The following is a 25,972-nucleotide window of genomic DNA, read 5'->3' as shown; positions in this document are numbered from 1 at the left end:
ATTGCTCTGCCTAACTTTCATTGATTTCATTCTAGGGTTTACATACAGCAACTACAGTCTTTTAAGGTCATTTGCAACTTCCAAAAATCAGGATGAGGTGGCCGAGTGCTTAAGGCGATGGACTGCTAATCCATTGTGCTCTGCATGCATGGGTTCGAATCCCATCCTCATCGTGTAACAATTAAAATTCAGTGATTTATTTTGGCACTGGAAGATTTTGACTTTCACAAACACTGGTAAAATTGCTGACTGCCACAGCGAGAGCACAGGACTTGGTATCTGAGTGGTGAAGGCGATGAACTGCATGTGTGGATTATAACACCAACCTCTTCACAAAACATTTGTTATTTCCTCTCTTACATGGCCCCACATGAAAATAGAATCCCTGCCCAATTCTAGTGCGACAAATAAGATTCAGGTATTGAAGAATAGCTTCACCAAGGGCAACCTCAATGGTGGGATTTGAACCGACAGCTCAAAACACTTAATCAAGCACTTGAGACCACTCGGCCTGACAAAACATTTGTTAAATGTCTCGATGGGATCGACACATGGCCTTGCCATTGCTCTGCCTAACTTTCATTGATTTCAATCTAGGGTTTACATACAGCAACTACAGGTTTTTAAGGTCATTTGCCACATGTAAGTAACAGGATGAGGTGGATGAGTGGTTAAGGCGATGGACTGCTTATCCATTGTGCTCTACATGCATGGGTTAGATTCTCATCGTGTAACAATTAAAATTCGGTGCTTTATTTTGGCAATGGAAGATTTTGACTTTCACAAACACTGGCAAAATTGCTGACTGCCACAGCGAGAGCACAGGACTTGGTATCTGAGTGGTGAAGGCGATGAACTGCATGTGTGGATTATAACACCAACCTCTTCACACAACATTTGTTATTTCCTCTCTTACATGGCCCCACATGAAAATAGAACCCCTGCGCAATCCTAGAGCAACTAATAAGATTCAGGTATTGAAGAATAGCTTCACCAAGGGCAACCTCAATAGTGGGATTTGAACCGACACCTCAACACACTTAATCAAGCACTGGAGACCACTCGGGCTGACAAAACATTTGTTAAATGTCTCGATGGGATAGACACATGGCCTTGCCATTGCTCTGCATAACTTTCATTGATTTCAATCTAGGGTTTACATACAGCAACTACAGTCTTTTAACGTCATTTGCAACTTCCAAAAAACAGGATGAGGTGGCCGAGTGGTTAAGGCGATGGACTGCTAATCCATTGTGCTCTGCATGCATGGGTTCGAATCCCATCCTCATCGTGTAACAATTAAAATTCAGTGATTTATTTTGGCACTGGAAGATTTTGACTTTCACAAACACTGGTAAAATTGCTGACTGCCACAGCGAGAGCACAGGACTTGGTATCTGAGTGGTGAAGGCGATGAACTGCATGTGTGGATTATAACACCAACCTCTTCACAAAACATTTGTTATTTCCTCTCTTACATGGCCCCACATGAAAATAGAATCCCTGCCCAATTCTAGTGCGACAAATAAGATTCAGGTATTGAAGAATAGCTTCACCAAGGGCAACCTCAATGGTGGGATTTGAACCGACAGCTCAAAACACTTAATCAAGCACTTGAGACCACTCGGCCTGACAAAACATTTGTTAAATGTCTCGATGGGATCGACACATGGCCTTGCCATTGCTCTGCCTAACTTTCATTGATTTCAATCTAGGGTTTACATACAGCAACTACAGGTTTTTAAGGTCATTTGCCACATGTAAGTAACAGGATGAGGTGGATGAGTGGTTAAGGCGATGGACTGCTTATCCATTGTGCTCTACATGCATGGGTTAGAGTCTCATCGTGTAACAATTAAAATTCGGTGCTTTATTTTGGCAATGGAAGATTTTGACTTTCACAAACACTGGCAAAATTGCTGACTGCCACAGCGAGAGCACAGGACTTGGTATCTGAGTGGTGAAGGCGATGAACTGCATGTGTGGATTATAACACCAACCTCTTCACACAACATTTGTTATTTCCTCTCTTACATGGCCCCACATGAAAATAGAATCCCTGCGCAATCCTAGAGCGACTAATAAGATTCAGGTATTGAAGAATAACTTCACCAAGGGCAACCTCAATAGTGGGATTTGAACCGACACCTCAACACACTTAATCAAGCACTGGAGACCACTCGGGCTGACAAAACATTTGTTAAATGTCTCGATGGGATAGACACATGGCCTTGCCATTGCTCTGCATAACTTTCATTGATTTCAATCTAGGGTTTACATACAGCAACTACAGTCTTTTAACGTCATTTGCAACTTCCAAAAAACAGGATGAGGTGGCCGAGTGGTTAAGGCGATGGACTGCTAATCCATTGTGCTCTGCATGCATGGGTTCGAATCCCATCCTCATCGAGTAACAATTCAAATGATGTGCTTTATTTTGGCACTGGAAGATTTTGACTTTCACAAACACTGGCAAAATTGCTGACTGCCACAGCGAGAGCACAGGACTTGGTATCTGAGTGGTGAAGGCGATGAACTGCATGTGTGGATTATAACACCAACTTCTTCACAAAACATTTGTTATTTCCTCTCTTACATGGCCCCACATGAATGTAGAGTCCCTGCACAATCCTAGTGCGACTAATAAGATTCAGGTATTGAAGAATAACTTCACCAAGGGCAACCTCAATAGTGGGATTTGAACCGACACCTCAACACACTTAATCAAGCACTGGAGACCACTCGGCCTGACAAAACATTTGTTAAATGTCTCGATGGGATCGACACATGGCCTTGCCATTGCTCTGCATAACTTTCATTGATTTCAATCTAGGGTTTACATACAGCAACTACAGTCTTTTTAGATAATTTGCAACTTCCAAAAAACAGGATGAGGTGGCCGAGTGGTTAAGGCGATGGACTGCTAATCCATTGTGCTCTGCATGCATGGGTTCGAATCCCATCCTCATCGTGTAACAATTAAAATGTTGTGCTTTATTTTGGAACTGGAAGATTTTGACTTTCACAAACACTGGTAAAATTGCTGACTACCACAGCGAGAGCACAGGACTTGGTATCTGAGTGGTGAAGGCGATGAACTGCATGTGTGGATTATAACGCCAACCTCTTCACAAAACATTTGTTATTTCCTCTCTTACATGGCCCCACATGAAAATAGAATCCCTGCCCAATTCTAGTGCGACTAATAAGATTCAGGTATTGAAGAATAGCTTCACCAAGGGCAACCTCAATAGTGGGATTTGAACCGACAGCTCAAAACACTTAATCAAGCACTTGAGACCACTCGGCCTGACAAAACATTTGTTAAATGTCTCGATGGGATCGACACATGGCCTTGCCATTGCTCTGCCTAACTTTCATTGGTTTCAATCTAGGGTTTACATACAGCAACTACAGGTTTTTACGGTCATTTGCCACATGTAAGTAACAGGATGAGGTGGATGAGTGGTTAAGGCGATGGACTGCTTATCCATTGTGCTCTACATGCATGGGTTAGAGTCTCATCGTGTAACAATTAAAATTCGGTGCTTTATTTTGGCAATGGAAGATTTTGACTTTCACAAACACTGGCAAAATTGCTGACTGCCACAGCGAGAGCACAGGACTTGGTATCTGAGTGGTGAAGGCGATGAACTGCATGTGTGGATTATAACACCAACCTCTTCACACAACATTTGTTATTTCCTCTCTTACATGGCCTCACATGAAAATAGAATCCCTGCGCAATCCTAGAGCGACTAATAAGATTCAGGTATTGAAGAATAACTTCACCAAGGGCAACCTCAATAGTGGGATTTGAACCGACACCTCAACACACTTAATCAAGCACTGGAGACCACTCGGCCTGACAAAACATTTGTTAAATGTCTCGATGGGATCGACACATGGCCTTGCCATTGCTCTGCCTAACTTTCATTGATTTCATTCTAGGGTTTACATACAGCAACTACAGTCTTTTAAGGTCATTTGCAACTTCCAAAAAACAGGATGAGGTGGCCGAGTGGTTAAGGCGATGGACTGCTAATCCATTGTACGCTGCATGCATGGGTTCGAATCCCATCCTCATCGAGTAACAATTCAAATGATGTGCTTTATTTTGGCACTGGAAGATTTTGACTTTCACAAACACTGGCAAAATTGCTGACTGCCACAGCGAGAGCACAGGACTTGGTATCTGAGTGGTGAAGGCGATGAACTGCATGTGTGGATTATAACACCAACCTCTTCACACAACATTTGTTATTTCCTCTCTTACATGGCCTCACATGAAAATAGAATCCCTGCGCAATCCTAGAGCGACTAATAAGATTCAGGTATTGAAGAATAACTTCACCAAGGGCAACCTCAATAGTGGGATTTGAACCGACACCTCAACACACTTAATCAAGCACTGGAGACCACTCGGCCTGACAAAACATTTGTTAAATGTCTCGATGGGATCGACACATGGCCTTGCCATTGCTCTGCCTAACTTTCATTGATTTCATTCTAGGGTTTACATACAGCAACTACAGTCTTTTAAGGTCATTTGCAACTTCCAAAAAACAGGATGAGGTGGCCGAGTGGTTAAGGCGATGGACTGCTAATCCATTGTGCTCTGCATGCATGGGTTCGAATCCCATCCTCATCGAGTAACAATTCAAATGATGTGCTTTATTTTGGCACTGGAAGATTTTGACTTTCACAAACACTGGCAAAATTGCTGACTGCCACAGCGAGAGCACAGGACTTGGTATCTGAGTGGTGAAGGCGATGAACTGCATGTGTGGATTATAACACCAACCTCTTCACACAACATTTGTTATTTCCTCTCTTACATGGCCCCACATGAAAATAGAATCCCTGCGCAATCTTAGAGCGACTAATAAGATTCAGGTATTGAAGAATAACTTCACCAAGGGCAACCTCAATAGTGGGATTTGAACCGACACCTCAACACACTTAATCAAGCACTGGAGACCACTCGGCCTGACAAAACATTTGTTAAATGTCTCGATGGGATCGACACATGGCCTTGCCATTGCTCTGCCTAACTTTCATTGATTTCAATCTAGGGTTTACATACAGCAACTACAGGTTTTTAAGGTCATTTGCCACATGTAAGTAACAGGATGAGGTGGATGAGTGGTTAAGGCGATGGACTGCTTATCCATTGTGCTCTACATGCATGGGTTAGAGTCTCATCGTGTAACAATTAAAATTCGGTGCTTTATTTTGGCAATGGAAGATTTTGACTTTCACAAACACTGGCAAAATTGCTGACTGCCACAGCGAGAGCACAGGACTTGGTATCTGAGTGGTGAAGGCGATGAACTGCATGTGTGGATTATAACACCAACCTCTTCACACAACATTTGTTATTTCCTCTCTTACATGGCCCCACATGAAAATAGAATCCCTGCGCAATCCTAGAGCGACTAATAAGATTCAGGTATTGAAGAATAACTTCACCAAGGGCAACCTCAATAGTGGGATTTGAACCGACACCTCAACACACTTAATCAAGCACTGGAGACCACTCGGCCTGACAAAACATTTGTTAAATGTCTCGATGGGATCGACACATGGCCTTGCCATTGCTCTGCCTAACTTTCATTGATTTCATTCTAGGGTTTACATACAGCAACTACAGTCTTTTAAGGTCATTTGCAACTTCCAAAAAACAGGATGAGGTGGCCGAGTGGTTAAGGCGATGGACTGCTAATCCATTGTGCTCTGCATGCATGGGTTCGAATCCCATCCTCATCGAGTAACAATTCAAATGATGTGCTTTATTTTGGCACTGGAAGATTTTGACTTTCACAAACACTGGTAAAATTGCTGACTGCCACAGCGAGAGCACAGGACTTGGTATCTGAGTGGTGAAGGCGATGAACTGCATGTGTGGATTATAACACCAACTTCTTCACAAAACATTTGTTATTTCCTCTCTTACATGGCCCCACATGAATGTAGAGTCCCTGCACAATCCTAGTGCGACTAATAAGATTCAGGTATTGAAGAATAACTTCACCAAGGGCAACCTCAATAGTGGGATTTGAACCGACACCTCAACACACTTAATCAAGCACTGGAGACCACTCGGGCTGACAAAACATTTGTTAAATGTCTCGATGGGCTAGACACATGGCCTTGCCATTGCTCTGCCTAACTTTCATTGATTTCAATCTAGGGTTTACATACAGCAACTACAGGTTTTTAAGGTCATTTGCCACATGTAAATAACAGGATGAGGTGGATGAGTGGTTAAGGCGATGGACTGCTTATCCATTGTGCTCTACATGCATGGGTTAGAATCTCATCGTGTAACAATTAAAATTCGGTGCTTTATTTTGGCAATGGAAGATTTTGACTTTCACAAAACACTGGTAAAATTGCTGACTGCCACAGCGAGAGCACAGGACTTGGTATCTGAGTGGTGAAGGCGATGAACTGCATGTGTGGATTATAACACCAACTTCTTCACAAAACATTTGTTATTTCCTCTCTTACATGGCCCCACATGAATGTAGAGTCCCTGCACAATCCTAGTGCGACTAATAAGATTCAGGTATTGAAGAATAACTTCACCAAGGGCAACCTCAATAGTGGGATTTGAACCGACACCTCAACACACTTAATCAAGCACTGGAGACCACTCGGCCTGACAAAACATTTGTTAAATGTCTCGATGGGATCGACACATGGCCTTGCCATTGCTCTGCATAACTTTCATTGATTTCAATCTAGGGTTTACATACAGTAACTACAGTCTTTTAAGGTCATTTGCAACTTCCAAAAAACAGAATGAGGTGGCCGAGTGGTTAAGGCGATGGACTGCTAATCCATTGTGCTCTGCATGCATGGGTTCGAATCCCATCCTCATCGTGTAACAATTAAAATTCTGTGATTTATTTTGGCACTGGAAGATTTTGACTTTCACAAACACTGGTAAATAACATGTAAATAACAGGATGAGGTGGATGAGTGGTTAAGGCGATGGACTGCTTATCCATTGTGCTCTACGTGCATGAGTTAGAATCTCATCGTGTAACAATTAAAATTCGGTGCTTTATTTTGGCAATGGAAGATTTTGACTTTCACAAACACTGGTAAAATTGCTGACTGCCACAGCGAGAGCACAGGACTTGGTATCTGAGTGGTGAAGGCGATGAACTGCATGTGTGGATTATAACACCAACTTCTTCACAAAACATTTGTTATTTCCTCTCTTACATGGCCCCACATGAATGTAGAGTCCCTGCACAATCCTAGTGCGACTAATAAGATTCAGGTATTGAAGAATAACTTCACCAAGGGCAACCTCAATAGTGGGATTTGAACCGACACCTCAACACACTTAATCAAGCCCTGGAGACCACTCGGCCTGACAAAACTTTTGTTAAATGTCTCGATGGGATAGACACATGGCCTTGCCATTGCTCTGCATAACTTTCATTGATTTCAATCTAGGGTTTACATACAGCAACTACAGTATTTTAAGGTCATTTGCAACATCCAAAAAACAGGATGAGGTGGCCGAGTGGTTAAGGCGATGGACTGCTAATCCATTGTGCTCTGCATGCATGGATTCGAATCCCATCCTCATCGTGTAACAATTAAAATTCAGTGATTTATTTTGGCACTGGAAGATTTTGACTTTCACAAACACTGGTAAAATTGCTGACTGCCACAGCGAGAGCACAGGACTTGGTATCTGAGTGGTGAAGGCGATGAACTGCATGTGTGGATTATAACACCAACCTCTTCACACAACATTTGTTATTTCCTCTCTTACATGGCCCCACATGAAAATAGAATCCCTGCGCAATCCTAGAGCGACTAATAAGATTCAGGTATTGAAGAATAACTTCACCAAGGGCAACCTCAATAGTGGGATTTGAACCGACACCTCAACACACTTAATCAAGCACTGGAGACCACTCGGCCTGACAAAACATTTGTTAAATGTCTCGATGGGATAGACACATGGCCTTGCCATTGCTCTGCCTAACTTTCATTGATTTCAATCTAGGGTTTACATACAGCAACTACAGGTTTTTAAGGTCATTTGCCACATGTAAATAACAGGATGAGGTGGATGAGTGGTTAAGGCGATGGACTGCTTATCCATTGTGCTCTACATGCATGGGTTAGAATCTCATCGTGTAACAATTAAAATTCGGTGCTTTATTTTGGCACTGGAAGATTTTGACTTTCACAAAACACTGGTAAAATTGCTGACTGCCACAGCGAGAGCACAGGACTTGGTATCTGAGTGGTGAAGGCGATGAACTGCATGTGTGGATTATAACACCAACTTCTTCACAAAACATTTGTTATTTCCTCTCTTACATGGCCCCACATGAATGTAGAGTCCCTGCACAATCCTAGTGCGACTAATAAGATTCAGGTATTGAAGAATAACTTCACCAAGGGCAACCTCAATAGTGGGATTTGAACCGACACCTCAACACACTTAATCAAGCACTGGAGACCACTCGGCCTGACAAAACATTTGTTAAATGTCTCGATGGGATCGACACATGGCCTTGCCATTGCTCTGCATAACTTTCATTGATTTCAATCTAGGGTTTACATACAGCAACTACAGTCTTTTAAGGTCATTTGCAACTTCCAAAAAACAGAATGAGGTGGCCGAGTGGTTAAGGCGATGGACTGCTAATCCATTGTGCTCTGCATGCATGGGTTCGAATCCCATCCTCATCGAGTAACAATTCAAATGATGTGCTTTATTTTGGCACTGGAAGATTTTGACTTTCACAAACACTGGCAAAATTGCTGACTGCCACAGCGAGAGCACAGGACTTGGTATCTGAGTGGTGAAGGCGATGAACTGCATGTGTGGATTATAACACCAACCTCTTCACAAAACATTTGTTATTTCCTCTCTTACATGGCCCCACATGAATGTAGAGTCCCTGCACAATCCTAGTGCGACTAATACGATTCAGGTATTGAAGAATAGCTTCACCAAGGGCAACCTCAATAGTGGGATTTGAACCGACACCTCAACACACTTAATCAAGCACTGGAGACCACTCGGCCTGACAAAACATTTGTTAAATGTCTCGATGGGATCGACACATGGCCTTGCCATTGCTCTGCATAACTTTCATTGATTTCAATCTAGGGTTTACATACAGCAACTACAGTTTTTTAGGTCATTTGCAACTTCCAAAAAACAGGATGAGGTGGCCGAGTGGTTAAGGCGATGGACTGCTAATCCATTGTGCTCTGCATGCATGGGTTCGAATCCCATGCTCATCGTGTAAAAATTCAATTTCAGTGATTTATTTTGGCACTGGAAGATTTTGACTTTCACAAACACTGGCAAAATTGCTGACTGCCACAGCGAGAGCACAGGACTTGGTATCTGAGTGGTGAAGGCGATGAACTGCATGTGTGGATTATAACACCAACCTCTTCACACAACATTTGTTATTTCCTCTCTTACATGGCCCCACATGACAATAGAATCCCTGCGCAATCCTAGAGCGACTAATAAGATTCAGGTATTGAAGAATAACTTCACCAAGGGCAACCTCAATAGTGGGATTTGAACCGACACCTCAACACACTTAATCAAGCACTGAAGACAACTCGGCCTGACAAAACATTTGTTAAATGTCTCGATGGGATCGACACATGGCCTTGCCATTGCTCTGCCTAACTTTCATTGATTTCAATCTAGGGTTTACATACAGCAACTACAGGTTTTTAAGGTCATTTGCCACATGTAAATAACAGGATGAGGTGGATGAGTGGTTAAGGCGATGGACTGCTTATCCATTGTGCTCTACATGCATGGGTTAGAATCTCATCGTGTAACAATTAAAATTCGGTGCTTTATTTTGGCAATGGAAGATTTTGACTTTCACAAACACTGGTAAAATTGCTGACTGCCACAGCGAGAGCACAGGACTTGGTATCTGAGTGGTGAAGGCGATGAACTGCATGTGTGGATTATAACACCAACTTCTTCACAAAACATTTGTTATTTCCTCTCTTACATGGCCCCACATGAATGTAGAGTCCCTGCACAATCCTAGTGCGACTAATAAGATTCAGGTATTGAAGAATAACTTCACCAAGGGCAACCTCAATAGTGGGATTTGAACCGACACCTCAACACACTTAATCAAGCACTGGAGACCACTCGGGCTGACAAAACATTTGTTAAATGTCTCGATGGGATAGACACATGGCCTTGCCATTGCTCTGCATAACTTTCATTGATTTCAATCTAGGGTTTACATACAGCAACTACAGTCTTTTAACGTCATTTGCAACTTCCAAAAAACAGGATGAGGTGGCCGAGTGGTTAAGGCGATGGACTGCTAATCCATTGTGCTCTGCATGCATGGGTTCGAATCCCATCCTCATCGTGTAACAATTAAAATTCAGTGATTTATTTTGGCACTGGAAGATTTTGACTTTCACAAACACTGGTAAGATTGCTGACTGCCACAGCGAGAGCACAGGACTTGGTATCTGAGTGGTGAAGGCGATGAACTGCATGTGTGGATTATAACACCAACCTCTTCACAAACCATTTGTTATTTCCTCTATTACATGGCCCCACATGAAAATAGAATCCCTGCCCAATTCTAGTGCGACAAATAAGATTCAGGTATTGAAGAATAGCTTCACCAAGGGCAACCTCAATGGTGGGATTTGAACCGACAACTCAAAACACTTAATCAAGCACTTGAGACCACTCGGCCTGACAAAACATTTGTTAAATGTCTCGATGGGATCGACACATGGCCTTGCCATTGCTCTGCCTAACTTTCATTGATTTCAATCTAGGGTTTACATACAGCAACTACAGTCTTTTAAGGTAATTTGCAACTTCCAAAAAACAGGATGAGGTGGCTGAGTGGTTAAGGCGATGGACTGCTAATCCATTGTGCTCTGCATGCATGGGTTCGAATCCCATCCTCATCGAGTAACAATTCAAATGATGTACTTTATTTTGGCACTGGAAGATTTTGACTTTCACAAACACTGGTAAAATTGCTGACTGCCACAGCGAGAGCACAGGACTTGGTATCTGAGTGGTGAAGGCGATGAACTGCATGTGTGGATTATAACACCAACCTCTTCACACAACATTTGTTATTTCCTCTCTTACATGGCCCCACATGACAATAGAATCCCTGCGCAATCCTAGAGCGACTAATAAGATTCAGGTATTGAAGAATAACTTCACCAAGGGCAACCTCAATAGTGGGATTTGAACCGACACCTCAACACACTTAATCAAGCACTGAAGACAACTCGGCCTGACAAAACATTTGTTAAATGTCTCGATGGGATCGACACATGGCCTTGCCATTGCTCTGCCTAACTTTCATTGATTTCAATCTAGGGTTTACATACAGCAACTACAGGTTTTTAAGGTCATTTGCCACATGTAAATAACAGGATGAGGTGGATGAGTGGTTAAGGCGATGGACTGCTTATCCATTGTGCTCTACATGCATGGGTTAGAATCTCATCGTGTAACAATTAAAATTCGGTGCTTTATTTTGGCAATGGAAGATTTTGACTTTCACAAACACTGGTAAAATTGCTGACTGCCACAGCGAGAGCACAGGACTTGGTATCTGAGTGGTGAAGGCGATGAACTGCATGTGTGGATTATAACACCAACTTCTTCACAAAACATTTGTTATTTCCTCTCTTACATGGCCCCACATGAATGTAGAGTCCCTGCACAATCCTAGTGCGACTAATAAGATTCAGGTATTGAAGAATAACTTCACCAAGGGCAACCTCAATAGTGGGATTTGAACCGACACCTCAACACACTTAATCAAGCACTGGAGACCACTCGGGCTGACAAAACATTTGTTAAATGTCTCGATGGGATAGACACATGGCCTTGCCATTGCTCTGCATAACTTTCATTGATTTCAATCTAGGGTTTACATACAGCAACTACAGTCTTTTAACGTCATTTGCAACTTCCAAAAAACAGGATGAGGTGGCCGAGTGGTTAAGGCGATGGACTGCTAATCCATTGTGCTCTGCATGCATGGGTTCGAATCCCATCCTCATCGTGTAACAATTAAAATTCAGTGATTTATTTTGGCACTGGAAGATTTTGACTTTCACAAACACTGGTAAGATTGCTGACTGCCACAGCGAGAGCACAGGACTTGGTATCTGAGTGGTGAAGGCGATGAACTGCATGTGTGGATTATAACACCAACCTCTTCACAAACCATTTGTTATTTCCTCTATTACATGGCCCCACATGAAAATAGAATCCCTGCCCAATTCTAGTGCGACAAATAAGATTCAGGTATTGAAGAATAGCTTCACCAAGGGCAACCTCAATGGTGGGATTTGAACCGACAACTCAAAACACTTAATCAAGCACTTGAGACCACTCGGCCTGACAAAACATTTGTTAAATGTCTCGATGGGATCGACACATGGCCTTGCCATTGCTCTGCCTAACTTTCATTGATTTCAATCTAGGGTTTACATACAGCAACTACAGTCTTTTAAGGTAATTTGCAACTTCCAAAAAACAGGATGAGGTGGCTGAGTGGTTAAGGCGATGGACTGCTAATCCATTGTGCTCTGCATGCATGGGTTCGAATCCCATCCTCATCGAGTAACAATTCAAATGATGTACTTTATTTTGGCACTGGAAGATTTTGACTTTCACAAACACTGGTAAAATTGCTGACTGCCACAGCGAGAGCACAGGACTTGGTATCTGAGTGGTGAAGGCGATGAACTGCATGTGTGGATTATAACACCAACTTCTTCACAAAACATTTGTTATTTCCTCTCTTACATGGCCCCACATGAATGTAGAGTCCCTGCACAATCCTAGTGCGACTAATAAGATTCAGGTATTGAAGAATAACTTCACCAAGGGCAACCTCAATAGTGGGATTTGAACCGACACCTCAACACACTTAATCAAGCACTGGAGACCACTCGGGCTGACAAAACATTTGTTAAATGTCTCGATGGGATAGACACATGGCCTTGCCATTGCTCTGCCTAACTTTCATTGATTTCAATCTAGGGTTTACATACAGCAACTACAGGTTTTTAAGGTCATTTGCCACATGTAAATAACAGGATGAGGTGGATGAGTGGTTAAGGCGATGGACTGCTTATCTATTGTGCTCTACATGCATGGGTTAGAATCTCATCGTGTAACAATTAAAATTCGGTGCTTTATTTTGGCACTGGAAGATTTTGACTTTCACAAAACACTGGTAAAATTGCTGACTGCCACAGCGAGAGCACAGGACTTGGTATCTGAGTGGTGAAGGCGATGAACTGCATGTGTGGATTATAACACCAACTTCTTCACAAAACATTTGTTATTTCCTCTCTTACATGGCCCCACATGAATGTAGAGTCCCTGCACAATCCTAGTGCGACTAATAAGATTCAGGTATTGAAGAATAACTTCACCAAGGGCAACCTCAATAGTGGGATTTGAACCGACACCTCAACACACTTAATCAAGCACTGGAGACCACTCGGCCTGACAAAACATTTGTTAAATGTCTCGATGGGATCGACACATGGCCTTGCCATTGCTCTGCATAACTTTCATTGATTTCAATCTAGGGTTTACATACAGAAACTACAGTCTTTTAAGGTCATTTGCAACTTCCAAAAAACAGAATGAGGTGGCCGAGTGGTTAAGGCGATGGACTGCTAATCCATTGTGCTCTGCATGCATGGGTTCGAATCCCATCCTCATCGAGTAACAATTCAAATGATGTGCTTTATTTTGGCACTGGAAGATTTTGACTTTCACAAACACTGGCAAAATTGCTGACTGCCACAGCGAGAGCACAGGACTTGGTATCTGAGTGGTGAAGGCGATGAACTGCATGTGTGGATTATAACACCAACCTCTTCACAAAACATTTGTTATTTCCTCTCTTACATGGCCCCACATGAATGTAGAGTCCCTGCACAATCCTAGTGCGACTAATACGATTCAGGTATTGAAGAATAGCTTCACCAAGGGCAACCTCAATAGTGGGATTTGAACCGACACCTCAACACACTTAATCAAGCACTGGAGACCACTCGGCCTGACAAAACATTTGTTAAATGTCTCGATGGGATCGACACATGGCCTTGCCATTGCTCTGCATAACTTTCATTGATTTCAATCTAGGGTTTACATACAGCAACTACAGTTTTTTAGGTCATTTGCAACTTCCAAAAAACAGGATGAGGTGGCCGAGTGGTTAAGGCGATGGACTGCTAATCCATTGTGCTCTGCATGCATGGGTTCGAATCCCATGCTCATCGTGTAAAAATTCAAATTCAGTGATTTATTTTGGCACTGGAAGATTTTGACTTTCACAAACACTGGCAAAATTGCTGACTGCCACAGCGAGAGCACAGGACTTGGTATCTGAGTGGTGAAGGCGATGAACTGCATGTGTGGATTATAACACCAACCTCTTCACACAACATTTGTTATTTCCTCTCTTACATGGCCCCACATGACAATAGAATCCCTGCGCAATCCTAGAGCGACTAATAAGATTCAGGTATTGAAGAATAACTTCACCAAGGGCAACCTCAATAGTGGGATTTGAACCGACACCTCAACACACTTAATCAAGCACTGAAGACAACTCGGCCTGACAAAACATTTGTTAAATGTCTCGATGGGATCGACACATGGCCTTGCCATTGCTCTGCCTAACTTTCATTGATTTCAATCTAGGGTTTACATACAGCAACTACAGGTTTTTAAGGTCATTTGCCACATGTAAATAACAGGATGAGGTGGATGAGTGGTTAAGGCGATGGACTGCTTATCCATTGTGCTCTACATGCATGGGTTAGAATCTCATCGTGTAACAATTAAAATTCGGTGCTTTATTTTGGCAATGGAAGATTTTGACTTTCACAAACACTGGTAAAATTGCTGACTGCCACAGCGAGAGCACAGGACTTGGTATCTGAGTGGTGAAGGCGATGAACTGCATGTGTGGATTATAACACCAATTTGAGATGAGGTGGCCGAGTGGTTAAGGCGATGGACTGCTAATCCATTGTGCTCTGCATGCATGGGTTCGAATCCCATCCTCATCGTGTAACAATTAAAATGTTGTGCTTTATTTTGGAACTGGAAGATTTTGACTTTCACAAACACTGGTAAAATTGCTGACTACCACAGCGAGAGCACAGGACTTGGTATCTGAGTGGTGAAGGCGATGATATGCATGTGTGGATTATAACGCCAACCTCTTCACAAAACATTTGTTATTTCCTCTCTTACATGGCCCCACATGAAAATAGAATCCCTGCCCAATTCTAGTGCGACTAATAAGATTCAGGTATTGAAGAATAGCTTCACCAAGGGCAACCTCAATAGTGGGATTTGAACCGACAGTTTAAAACACTTAATCAAGCACTTGAGACCACTCGGCCTGACAAAACATTTGTTAAATGTCTCGATGGGATCGACACATGGCCTTGCCATTGCTCTGCCTAACTTTCATTGATTTCAATCTAGGGTTTACATACAGCAACTACAGGTTTTTAAGGTCATTTGCCACATGTAACTAACAGGATGAGGTGGATGAGTGGTTAAGGCGATGGACTGCTTATCCATTGTGCTCTACATGCATGGGTTAGAGTCTCATCGTGTAACAATTAAAATTCGGTGCTTTATTTTGGCAATGGAAGATTTTGACTTTCACAAACACTGGCAAAATTGCTGACTGCCACAGCGAGAGCACAGGACTTGGTATCTGAGTGGTGAAGGCGATGAACTGCATGTGTGGATTATAACACCAACCTCTTCACACAACATTTGTTATTTCCTCTATTACATGGCCCCACATGAAAATAGAATCCCTGCGCAATCCTAGAGCGACTAATAAGATTCAGGTATTGAAGAATAACTTCACCAAGGGCAACCTCAATAGTGGGATTTGAACCGACACCTCAACACACTTAATCAAGCACTGGAGACCACTCGGCCTGACAAAACATTTGTTAAATGTCTCGATGGGATAGACACATGGCCTTGCCATTGCTCTGCATAACTTTCATTGATTTCAATCTAGGGTTTACATACAGCAACTACAGTCTTTTAAGGTCATTTGCAACTTCCAAAAAACAGGATGAGGTGGCCGAGTGGTTAAGGCGATGGACTGCTAATCCATTGTGCTCTGCATGCATGGGTTCGAATCCCATCCTCATCGAGTAACAATTCAAATGATGTGCTTTATTTTGGCACTGGAAGATTTTGACTTTCACAAACACTGGCAAAATTGCTGACTGCCACAGCGAGAGCACAGGACTTGGTATCTGAGTGGTGAAGGCGATGAACTGCATGTGTGGATTATAACACCAACCTCTTCACAAAACATTTGTTATTTCCTCTCTTACATGGCCCCACATGAAAATAGAATCCCTGCCCAATTCTAGTGCGACAAATAAGATTCAGGTATTGAAGAATAGCTTCACCAAGGGCAACCTCAATGGTGGGATTTGAACCGACAGCTCAAAACACTTAATCAAGCACTTGAGACCACTCGGCCTGACAAAACATTTGTTAAATGTCTCGATGGGATCGACACATGGCCTTGCCATTGCTCTGCCTAACTTTCATTGATTTCAATCTAGGGTTTACATACAGCAACTACAGGTTTTTAAGGTCATTTGCCACATGTAAGTAACAGGATGAGGTGGATGAGTGGTTAAGGCGATGGACTGCTTATCCATTGTGCTCTACATGCATGGGTTAGAGTCTCATCGTGTAACAATTAAAATTCGGTGCTTTATTTTGGCAATGGAAGATTTTGACTTTCACAAACACTGGCAAAATTGCTGACTGCCACAGCGAGAGCACAGGACTTGGTATCTGAGTGGTGAAGGCGATGAACTGCATGTGTGGATTATAACACCAACCTCTTCACACAACATTTGTTATTTCCTCTCTTACATGGCCCCACATGAAAATAGAATCCCTGCGCAATCCTAGAGCGACTAATAAGATTCAGGTATTGAAGAATAACTTCACCAAGGGCAACCTCAATAGTGGGATTTGAACCGACACCTCAACACACTTAATCAAGCACTGGAGACCACTCGGCCTGACAAAACATTTGTTAAATGTCTCGATGGGATAGACACATGGCCTTGCCATTGCTCTGCATAACTTTCATTGATTTCAATCTAGGGTTTACATACAGCAACTACAGTCTTTTAACGTCATTTGCAACTTCCAAAAAACAGGATGAGGTGGCCGAGTGGTTAAGGCGATGGACTGCTAATCCATTGTGCTCTGCATGCATGGGTTCGAATCCCATCCTCATCGAGTAACAATTCAAATGATGTGCTTTATTTTGGCACTGGAAGATTTTGACTTTCACAAACACTGGCAAAATTGCTGACTGCCACAGCGAGAGCACAGGACTTGGTATCTGAGTGGTGAAGGCGATGAACTGCATGTGTGGATTATAACACCAACCTCTTCACACAACATTTGTTATTTCCTCTCTTACATGGCCCCACATGAAAATAGAATCCCTGCCCAATTCTAGTGCGACTAATACGATTCAGGTATTGAAGAATAGCTTCACCAAGGGCAACCTCAATAGTGGGATTTGAACCGACAGTTTAAAACACTTAATCAAGCACTTGAGACCACTCGGCCTGACAAAACATTTGTTAAATGTCTCGATGGGATCGACACATGGCCTTGCCATTGCTCTGCCTAACTTTCATTGATTTCAATCTAGGGTTTACATACAGCAACTACAGGTTTTTAAGGTCATTTTGCAACTTCCAAAAAACAGGATGAGGTGGCCGAGTGGTGAAGGCGATGGACTGCTAATCCATTGTGCTCTGCATGCATGGGTTGGAATCCCATCCTCATCGTGTAACAATTAAAATTCAGTGGTTTATTTTGGCACTGGAAGATTTTGACTTTCACAAACACTGGTAAAATTGCTGACTGCCACAGCGAGAGCACAGGACTTGGTATCTGAGTGGTGAAGGCGATGAACTGCATGTGTGGATTATAACACCAACCTCTTCACACAACATTTGTTATTTCCTCTCTTACATGGCCCCACATGAAAATAGAATCCCTGCGCAATCCTAGAGCGACTAATAAGATTCAGGTATTGAAGAATAACTTCACCAAGGGCAACCTCAATAGTGGGATTTGAACCGACAACTCAACACACTTAATCAAGCACTGGAGACCACTCGGCCTGACAAAACATTTGTTAAATGTCTCGATGGGATAGACACATGGCCTTGCCATTGCTCTGCCTAACTTTCATTGATTTCAATCTAGGGTTTACATACAGCAACTACAGGTTTTTAAGGTCATTTGCCACATGTAAATAACAGGATGAGGTGGATGAGTGGTTAAGGCGATGGACTGCTTATCCATTGTGCTCTACATGCATGGGTTAGAATCTCATCGTGTAACAATTAAAATTCGGTGCTTTATTTTGGCAATGGAAGATTTTGACTTTCACAAAACACTGGTAAAATTGCTGACTGCCACAGCGAGAGCACAGGACTTGGTATCTGAGTGGTGAAGGCGATGAACTGCATGTGTGGATTATAACACCAACCTCTTCACACAACATTTGTTATTTCCTCTCTTACATGGCCCCACATGAAAATAGAATCCCTGCGCAATCCTAGAGCGACTAATAAGATTCAGGTATTGAAGAATAACTTCACCAAGGGCAACCTCAATAGTGGGATTTGAACCGACACCTCAACACACTTAATCAAGCACTGGAGACCACTCGGCCTGACAAAACATTTGTTAAATGTCTCGATGGGATAGACACATGGCCTTGCCATTGCTCTGCATAACTTTCATTGATTTCAATCTAGGGTTTACATACAGCAACTACAGTCTTTTAAGGTAATTTGCAACTTACAAAAAACAGGATGAGGTGACCGAGTGGTTAAGGCGATGGACTGCTAATCCATTGTGCTCTGCATGCATGGGTTCGAATCCCATCCTCATCGAGTAACAATTCAAATGATGTGCTTTATTTTGGCACTGGAACATTTTGACTTTCACAAACACTGGCAAAATTGCTGACTGCCACAGCGAGAGCACAGGACTTGGTATCTGAGTGGTGAAGGCGATGAACTGCATGTGTGGATTATAACACCAACTTCTTCACAAAACATTTGTTATTTCCTCTCTTACATGGCCCCACATGAATGTAGAGTCCCTGCACAATCCTAGTGCGACTAATAAGATTCAGGTATTGAAGAATAACTTCACCAAGGGCAACCTCAATAGTGGGATTTGAACCGACACCTCAACACACTTAATCAAGCACTGGAGACCACTCGGCCTGACAAAACATTTGTTAAATGTCTCGATGGGATCGACACATGGCCTTGCCATTGCTCTGCATAACTTTCATTGATTTCAATCTAGGGTTTACTTACAGCAACTACAGTCTTTTAACGTCATTTGCAACTTCCAAAAAACAGGATGAGGTGGCTGAGTGGTTAAGGCGATGGACTGCTAATCCATTGTGCTCTGCATGCATGGGTTCGAATCCCATCCTCATCGTGTAACAATTAAAATTCAGTGATTTATTTTGGCACTGGAAGATTTTGACTTTCACAAACACTGGTAAAATTGCTGACTGCCACAGCGAGAGCACAGGACTTGGTATCTGAGTGGTGAAGGCGATGAACTGCATGTGTGGATTATAACACCAACCTCTTCACACAACATTTGTTATTTCCTCTCTTACATGGCCCCACATGAAAATAGAATCCCTGCGCAATCCTAGAGCGACTAATAAGATTCAGGTATTGAAGAATAACTTCACCAAGGGCAACCTCAATAGTGGGATTTGAACCGACACCTCAACACACTTAATCAAGCACTGGAGACCACTCGGCCTGACAAAACATTTGTTAAATGTCTCGATGGGATAGACACATGGCCTTGCCATTGCTCTGCATAACTTTCATTGATTTCAATCTAGGGTTTACATACAGCAACTACAGTCTTTTAAGGTAATTTGCAACTTACAAAAAACAGGATGAGGTGACCGAGTGGTTAAGGCGATGGACTGCTAATCCATTGTGCTCTGCATGCATGGGTTCGAATCCCATCCTCATCGAGTAACAATTCAAATGATGTGCTTTATTTTGGCACTGGAACATTTTGACTTTCACAAACACTGGCAAAATTGCTGACTGCCACAGCGAGAGCACAGGACTTGGTATCTGAGTGGTGAAGGCGATGAACTGCATGTGTGGATTATAACACCAACCTCTTCACAAAACATTTGTTATTTCCTCTCTTACATGGCCCCACATGAATGTAGAGTCCCTGCACAATCCTAGTGCGACTAATACGATTCAGGTATTGAAGAATAGCTTCACCAAGGGCAACCTCAATAGTGGGATTTGAACCGACACCTCAACACACTTAATCAAGCACTGGAGACCACTCGGCCTGACAAAACATTTGTTAAATGTCTCGATGGGATCGACACATGGCCTTGCCATTGCTCTGCATAACTTTCATTGATTTCAATCTAGGGTTTACATACAGCAACTACAGTTTTTTAGGTCATTTGCAACTTCCAAAAAACAGGATGAGGTGGCCGAGTGGTTAAGGTGATGGACTGCTAATCCATTGTGCTCTGCATGCATGGGTTCGAATCCCATCCTCATCGTGTAACAATTTAAATGATGTGCTTTATTATGGCACTGGAAGAATTTGACTTTCACAAACACTGGCAAAATTGCTGACTGCCACAGCGAGAGCACAGGACTTGGTATCTGAGTGGTGAAGGCGATGAACTGCATGTGTGGGTTGTAACACCAACCTCTTCACACAACATTTGTTATTTCCTCTCTTACATGGCCCCACATGAATGTAGAGTCCCTGCACAATCCTAGTGCGACTAATACGATTCAGGTATTGAAGAATAGCTTCACCAAGGGCAACCTCAATAGTGGGATTTGAACCGACACCTCAACACACTTAATCAAGCACTGGAGACCACTCGGCCTGACAAAACATTTGTTAAATGTCTCGATGGGATCGACACATGGCCTTGCCATTGCTCTGCATAACTTTCATTGATTTCAATCTAGGGTTTACATACAGCAACTACAGTTTTTTAGGTCATTTGCAACTTCCAAAAAACAGGATGAGGTGGCCGAGTGGTTAAGGTGATGGACTGCTAATCCATTGTGCTCTGCATGCATGGGTTCGAATCCCATCCTCATCGTGTAACAATTTAAATGATGTGCTTTATTATGGCACTGGAAGAATTTGACTTTCACAAACACTGGCAAAATTGCTGACTGCCACAGCGAGAGCACAGGACTTGGTATCTGAGTGGTGAAGGCGATGAACTGCATGTGTGGGTTGTAACACCAACCTCTTCACACAACATTTGTTATTTCCTCTCTTACATGGCCCCACATGAAAATAGAATCATTGCGCAATCCTAGAGCGACTAATAAGATTCAGGTATTGAAGAATAACTTCACCAAGGGCAACCTCAATAGTGGGATTTGAACCGACACCTCAACACACTTAATCAAGCACTGGAGACCACTCGGCCTGACAAAACATTTGTTAAATGTCTCGATGGGATCGACACATGGCCTTGCCATTGCTCTGCATAACTTTCATTGATTTCAATCTAGGGTTTACATACAGCAACTACAGTCTTTTAAGGTCATTTGCAACTTCCAAAAAACAGGATGAGGTGGCCGAGTGGTTAAGGCGATGGACTGCTAATCCATTGTGCTCTGCATGCATGGGTTCGAATCCCATGCTCATCGTGTAACAATTAAAATTCAGTGATTTATTTTTGGCACTGGAAGATTTTGACTTTCACAAACACTGTTAAAATTGCTGACTGCCACAGCGAGAGCACAGGACTTGGTATCTGAGTGGTGAAGGCGATGAACTGCATGTGTGGATTATAACACCAACCTCTTCACACAACATTTGTTTTTTCCTCTCTTACATGGCCCCACATGAATATAGAGCCCCTGCACAATCCTAGTGCGACTAATACGATTCAGGTATTGAAGAATAGCTTCACCAAGGGCAACCTCAATAGTGGGATTTGAACCGACACCTCAACACACTTAATCAAGCACTGGCGACCACTCGGCCTGACAAAACATTTGTTAAATGTCTCGATGGGATCGACACATGGCCTTGCCATTGCTCTGCATAACTTTCATTGATTTCAATCTAGGGTTTACATACAGCAACTACAGTTTTTTAGGTCATTTGCAACTTACAAAAAACAGGATGAGGTGGCCGAGTGGTTAAGGCGATGGACTGCTAATCCATTGTGCTCTGCATGCATGGGTTCGAATCCCATGCTCATCGTGTAACAATTAAAATTCAGTGATTTATTTTTGGCACTGGAAGATTTTGACTTTCACAAACACTGTTAAAATTGCTGACTGCCACAGCGAGAGCACAGGACTTGGTATCTGAGTGGTGAAGGCGATGAACTGCATGTGTGGATTATAACACCAACCTCTTCACACAACATTTGTTTTTTCCTCTCTTACATGGCCCCACATGAATATAGAGCCCCTGCACAATCCTAGTGCGACTAATACGATTCAGGTATTGAAGAATAGCTTCACCAAGGGCAACCTCAATAGTGGGATTTGAACCGACACCTCAACACACTTAATCAAGCACTGGAGACCACTCGGCCTGACAAAACATTTGTTAAATGTCTCGATGGGATCGACACATGGCCTTGCCATTGCTCTGCATAACTTTCATTGATTTCAATCTAGGGTTTACATACAGCAACTACAGTTTTTTAGGTCATTTGCAACTTACAAAAAACAGGATGAGGTGGCCGAGTGGTTAAGGCGATGGACTGCTAATCCATTGTGCTCTGCATGCATGGGTTCGAATCCCATCCTCATCGAGTAACAATTCAAATGATGTGCTTTATTTTGGCACTGGAACATTTTGACTTTCACAAACACTGGCAAAATTGCTGACTGCCACAGCGAGAGCACAGGACTTGGTATCTGAGTGGTGAAGGCGATGAACTGCATGTGTGGATTATAACACCAACCTCTTCACAAAACATTTGTTATTTCCTCTCTTACATGGCCCCACATGAATGTAGAGTCCCTGCACAATCCTAGTGCGACTAATACGATTCAGGTATTGAAGAATAGCTTCACCAAGGGCAACCTCAATAGTGGGATTTGAACCGACACCTCAACACACTTAATCAAGCACTGGAGACCACTCGGCCTGACAAAACATTTGTTAAATGTCTCGATGGGATCGACACATGGCCTTGCCATTGCTCTGCATAACTTTCATTGATTTCAATCTAGGGTTTACATACAGCAACTACAGTTTTTTAGGTCATTTGCAACTTCCAAAAAACAGGATGAGGTGGCCGAGTGGTTAAGGTGATGGACTGCTAATCCATTGTGCTCTGCATGCATGGGTTCGAATCCCATCCTCATCGTGTAACAATTTAAATGATGTGCTTTATTATGGCACTGGAAGAATTTGACTTTCACAAACACTGGCAAAATTGCTGACTGCCACAGCGAGAGCACAGGACTTGGTATCTGAGTGGTGAAGGCGATGAACTGCATGTGTGGGTTGTAACACCAACCTCTTCACACAACATTTGTTATTTCCTCTCTTACATGGCCCCACATGAAAATAGAATCATTGCGCAATCCTAGAGCGACTAATAAGATTCAGGTATTGAAGAATAACTTCACCAAGGGCAACCTCAATAGTGGGATTTGAACCGACACCTCAACACACTTAATCAAGCACTGGAGACCACTCGGCCTGACAAAACATTTGTTAAATGTCTCGATGGGATCGACACATGGCCTTGCCATTGCTCTGCATAACTTTCATTGATTTCAATCTAGGGTTTACATACAGCAACTACAGTCTTTTAAGGTCATTTGCAACTTCCAAAAAACAGGATGAGGTGGCCGAGTGGTTAAGGCGATGGACTGCTAATCCATTGTGCTCTGCATGCATGGGTTCGAATCCCATGCTCATCGTGTAACAATTAAAATTCAGTGATTTATTTTTGGCACTGGAAGATTTTGACTTTCACAAACACTGTTAAAATTGCTGACTGCCACAGCGAGAGCACAGGACTTGGTATCTGAGTGGTGAAGGCGATGAACTGCATGTGTGGATTATAACACCAACCTCTTCACACAACATTTGTTTTTTCCTCTCTTACATGGCCCCACATGAATATAGAGCCCCTGCACAATCCTAGTGCGACTAATACGATTCAGGTATTGAAGAATAGCTTCACCAAGGGCAACCTCAATGGTTGGATTTGAACCGACAGCTCAAAACACTTAATCAAGCACTTGAGACCACTCGGCCTGACAAAACATTTGTTAAATGTCTCGATGGGATCGACACATGGCCTTGCCATTGCTCTGCATAACTTTCATTGATTTCAATCTAGGGTTTACATACAGAAACTACAGTTTTTTAGGTCATTTGCAACTTCCAAAAAACAGGATGAGGTGGCCGAGTGGTTAAGGTGATGGACTGCTAATCCATTGTGCTCTGCATGCATGGGTTCGAATCCCATCCTCATCGTGTAACAATTTAAATGATGTGCTTTATTATGGCACTGGAAGAATTTGACTTTCACAAACACTGGCAAAATTGCTGACTGCCACAGCGAGAGCACAGGACTTGGTATCTGAGTGGTGAAGGCGATGAACTGCATGTGTGGGTTGTAACACCAACCTCTTCACACAACATTTGTTATTTCCTCTCTTACATGGCCCCACATGAAAATAGAATCATTGCGCAATCCTAGAGCGACTAATAAGATTCAGGTATTGAAGAATAACTTCACCAAGGGCAACCTCAATAGTGGGATTTGAACCGACACCTCAACACACTTAATCAAGCACTGGAGACCACTCGGCCTGACAAAACATTTGTTAAATGTCTCGATGGGATCGACACATGGCCTTGCCATTGCTCTGCATAACTTTCATTGATTTCAATCTAGGGTTTACATACAGCAACTACAGTATTTTAAGGTCATTTGCAACTTCCAAAAAACAGGATGAGGTGGCCGAGTGGTTAAGGCGATGGACTGCTAATCCATTGTGCTCTGCATGCATGGGTTCGAATCCCATCCTCATCGTGTAACAATTAAAATGTTGTGCTTTATTTTGGAACTGGAAGATTTTGACTTTCACAAACACTGGTAAAATTGCTGACTACCACAGCGAGAGCACAGGACTTGGTATCTGAGTGGTGAAGGCGATGAACTGCATGTGTGGATTATAACGCCAACCTCTTCACAAAACATTTGTTATTTCCTCTCTTACATGGCCCCACATGAAAATAGAATCCCTGCCCAATTCTAGTGCGACTAATAAGATTCAGGTATTGAAGAATAGCTTCACCAAGGGCAACCTCAATAGTGGGATTTGAACCGACAGTTTAAAACACTTAATCAAGCACTTGAGACCACTCGGCCTGACAAAACATTTGTTAAATGTCTCGATGGGATCGACACATGGCCTTGCCATTGCTCGGCCTAACTTTCATTGATTTCAATCTAGGGTTTACATACAGCAACTACAGGTTTTTAAGGTCATTTGCCACATGTAAGTAACAGGATGAGGTGGATGAGTGGTTAAGGCGATGGACTGCTTATCCATTGTGCTCTACATGCATGGGTTAGAGTCTCATCGTGTAACAATTAAAATTCGGTGCTTTATTTTGGCAATGGAAGATTTTGACTTTCACAAACACTGGCAAAATTGCTGACTGCCACAGCGAGAGCACAGGACTTGGTATCTGAGTGGTGAAGGCGATGAACTGCATGTGTGGATTATAACACCAACTTCTTCACAAAACATTTGTTATTTCCTCTCTTACATGGCC

General features: G+C 42.7%; 12 non-coding genes across 12 annotated transcripts; all 12 read left to right on the top strand.

Annotated features, from left to right (window-relative positions):
• The first annotated feature begins 1,209 nt into the window (after window positions 1–1,209).
• trnas-gcu (transfer RNA serine (anticodon GCU)) lies at window positions 1,210–1,291 on the top strand. Its single transcript has one exon. It is a non-coding gene; the product is annotated as a tRNA-Ser (tRNA).
• Window positions 1,292–2,327: 1,036 nt separating this feature from the next.
• Window positions 2,328–2,409, top strand: trnas-gcu (transfer RNA serine (anticodon GCU)). Its single transcript has one exon. It is a non-coding gene; the product is annotated as a tRNA-Ser (tRNA).
• Window positions 2,410–2,889: 480 nt separating this feature from the next.
• Window positions 2,890–2,971, top strand: trnas-gcu (transfer RNA serine (anticodon GCU)). Its single transcript has one exon. It is a non-coding gene; the product is annotated as a tRNA-Ser (tRNA).
• A 1,598-nt stretch (window positions 2,972–4,569) lies between these two features.
• trnas-gcu (transfer RNA serine (anticodon GCU)) lies at window positions 4,570–4,651 on the top strand. The gene has a single exon. It is a non-coding gene; the product is annotated as a tRNA-Ser (tRNA).
• A 1,036-nt stretch (window positions 4,652–5,687) lies between these two features.
• trnas-gcu (transfer RNA serine (anticodon GCU)) lies at window positions 5,688–5,769 on the top strand. The gene has a single exon. It is a non-coding gene; the product is annotated as a tRNA-Ser (tRNA).
• A 4,558-nt stretch (window positions 5,770–10,327) lies between these two features.
• trnas-gcu (transfer RNA serine (anticodon GCU)) lies at window positions 10,328–10,409 on the top strand. Its single transcript has one exon. It is a non-coding gene; the product is annotated as a tRNA-Ser (tRNA).
• A 1,598-nt stretch (window positions 10,410–12,007) lies between these two features.
• trnas-gcu (transfer RNA serine (anticodon GCU)) lies at window positions 12,008–12,089 on the top strand. The gene has a single exon. It is a non-coding gene; the product is annotated as a tRNA-Ser (tRNA).
• A 2,955-nt stretch (window positions 12,090–15,044) lies between these two features.
• Window positions 15,045–15,126, top strand: trnas-gcu (transfer RNA serine (anticodon GCU)). The gene has a single exon. It is a non-coding gene; the product is annotated as a tRNA-Ser (tRNA).
• A 1,036-nt stretch (window positions 15,127–16,162) lies between these two features.
• Window positions 16,163–16,244, top strand: trnas-gcu (transfer RNA serine (anticodon GCU)). Its single transcript has one exon. It is a non-coding gene; the product is annotated as a tRNA-Ser (tRNA).
• Window positions 16,245–17,280: 1,036 nt separating this feature from the next.
• Window positions 17,281–17,362, top strand: trnas-gcu (transfer RNA serine (anticodon GCU)). The gene has a single exon. It is a non-coding gene; the product is annotated as a tRNA-Ser (tRNA).
• A 5,532-nt stretch (window positions 17,363–22,894) lies between these two features.
• On the top strand, window positions 22,895–22,976 carry trnas-gcu (transfer RNA serine (anticodon GCU)). The gene has a single exon. It is a non-coding gene; the product is annotated as a tRNA-Ser (tRNA).
• Window positions 22,977–25,141: 2,165 nt separating this feature from the next.
• On the top strand, window positions 25,142–25,223 carry trnas-gcu (transfer RNA serine (anticodon GCU)). Its single transcript has one exon. It is a non-coding gene; the product is annotated as a tRNA-Ser (tRNA).
• Window positions 25,224–25,972: the final 749 nt, after the last annotated feature.

This window comes from Oncorhynchus clarkii, unplaced genomic scaffold (genome assembly GCF_045791955.1).
Source record: "Oncorhynchus clarkii lewisi isolate Uvic-CL-2024 unplaced genomic scaffold, UVic_Ocla_1.0 unplaced_contig_2291_pilon_pilon, whole genome shotgun sequence".
Classification (NCBI taxonomy): domain Eukaryota; kingdom Metazoa; phylum Chordata; class Actinopteri; order Salmoniformes; family Salmonidae; genus Oncorhynchus; species Oncorhynchus clarkii.
Note: the sequence above shows the minus strand (reverse complement) of the source record. Positions and strands in the feature narration are given on the sequence as shown.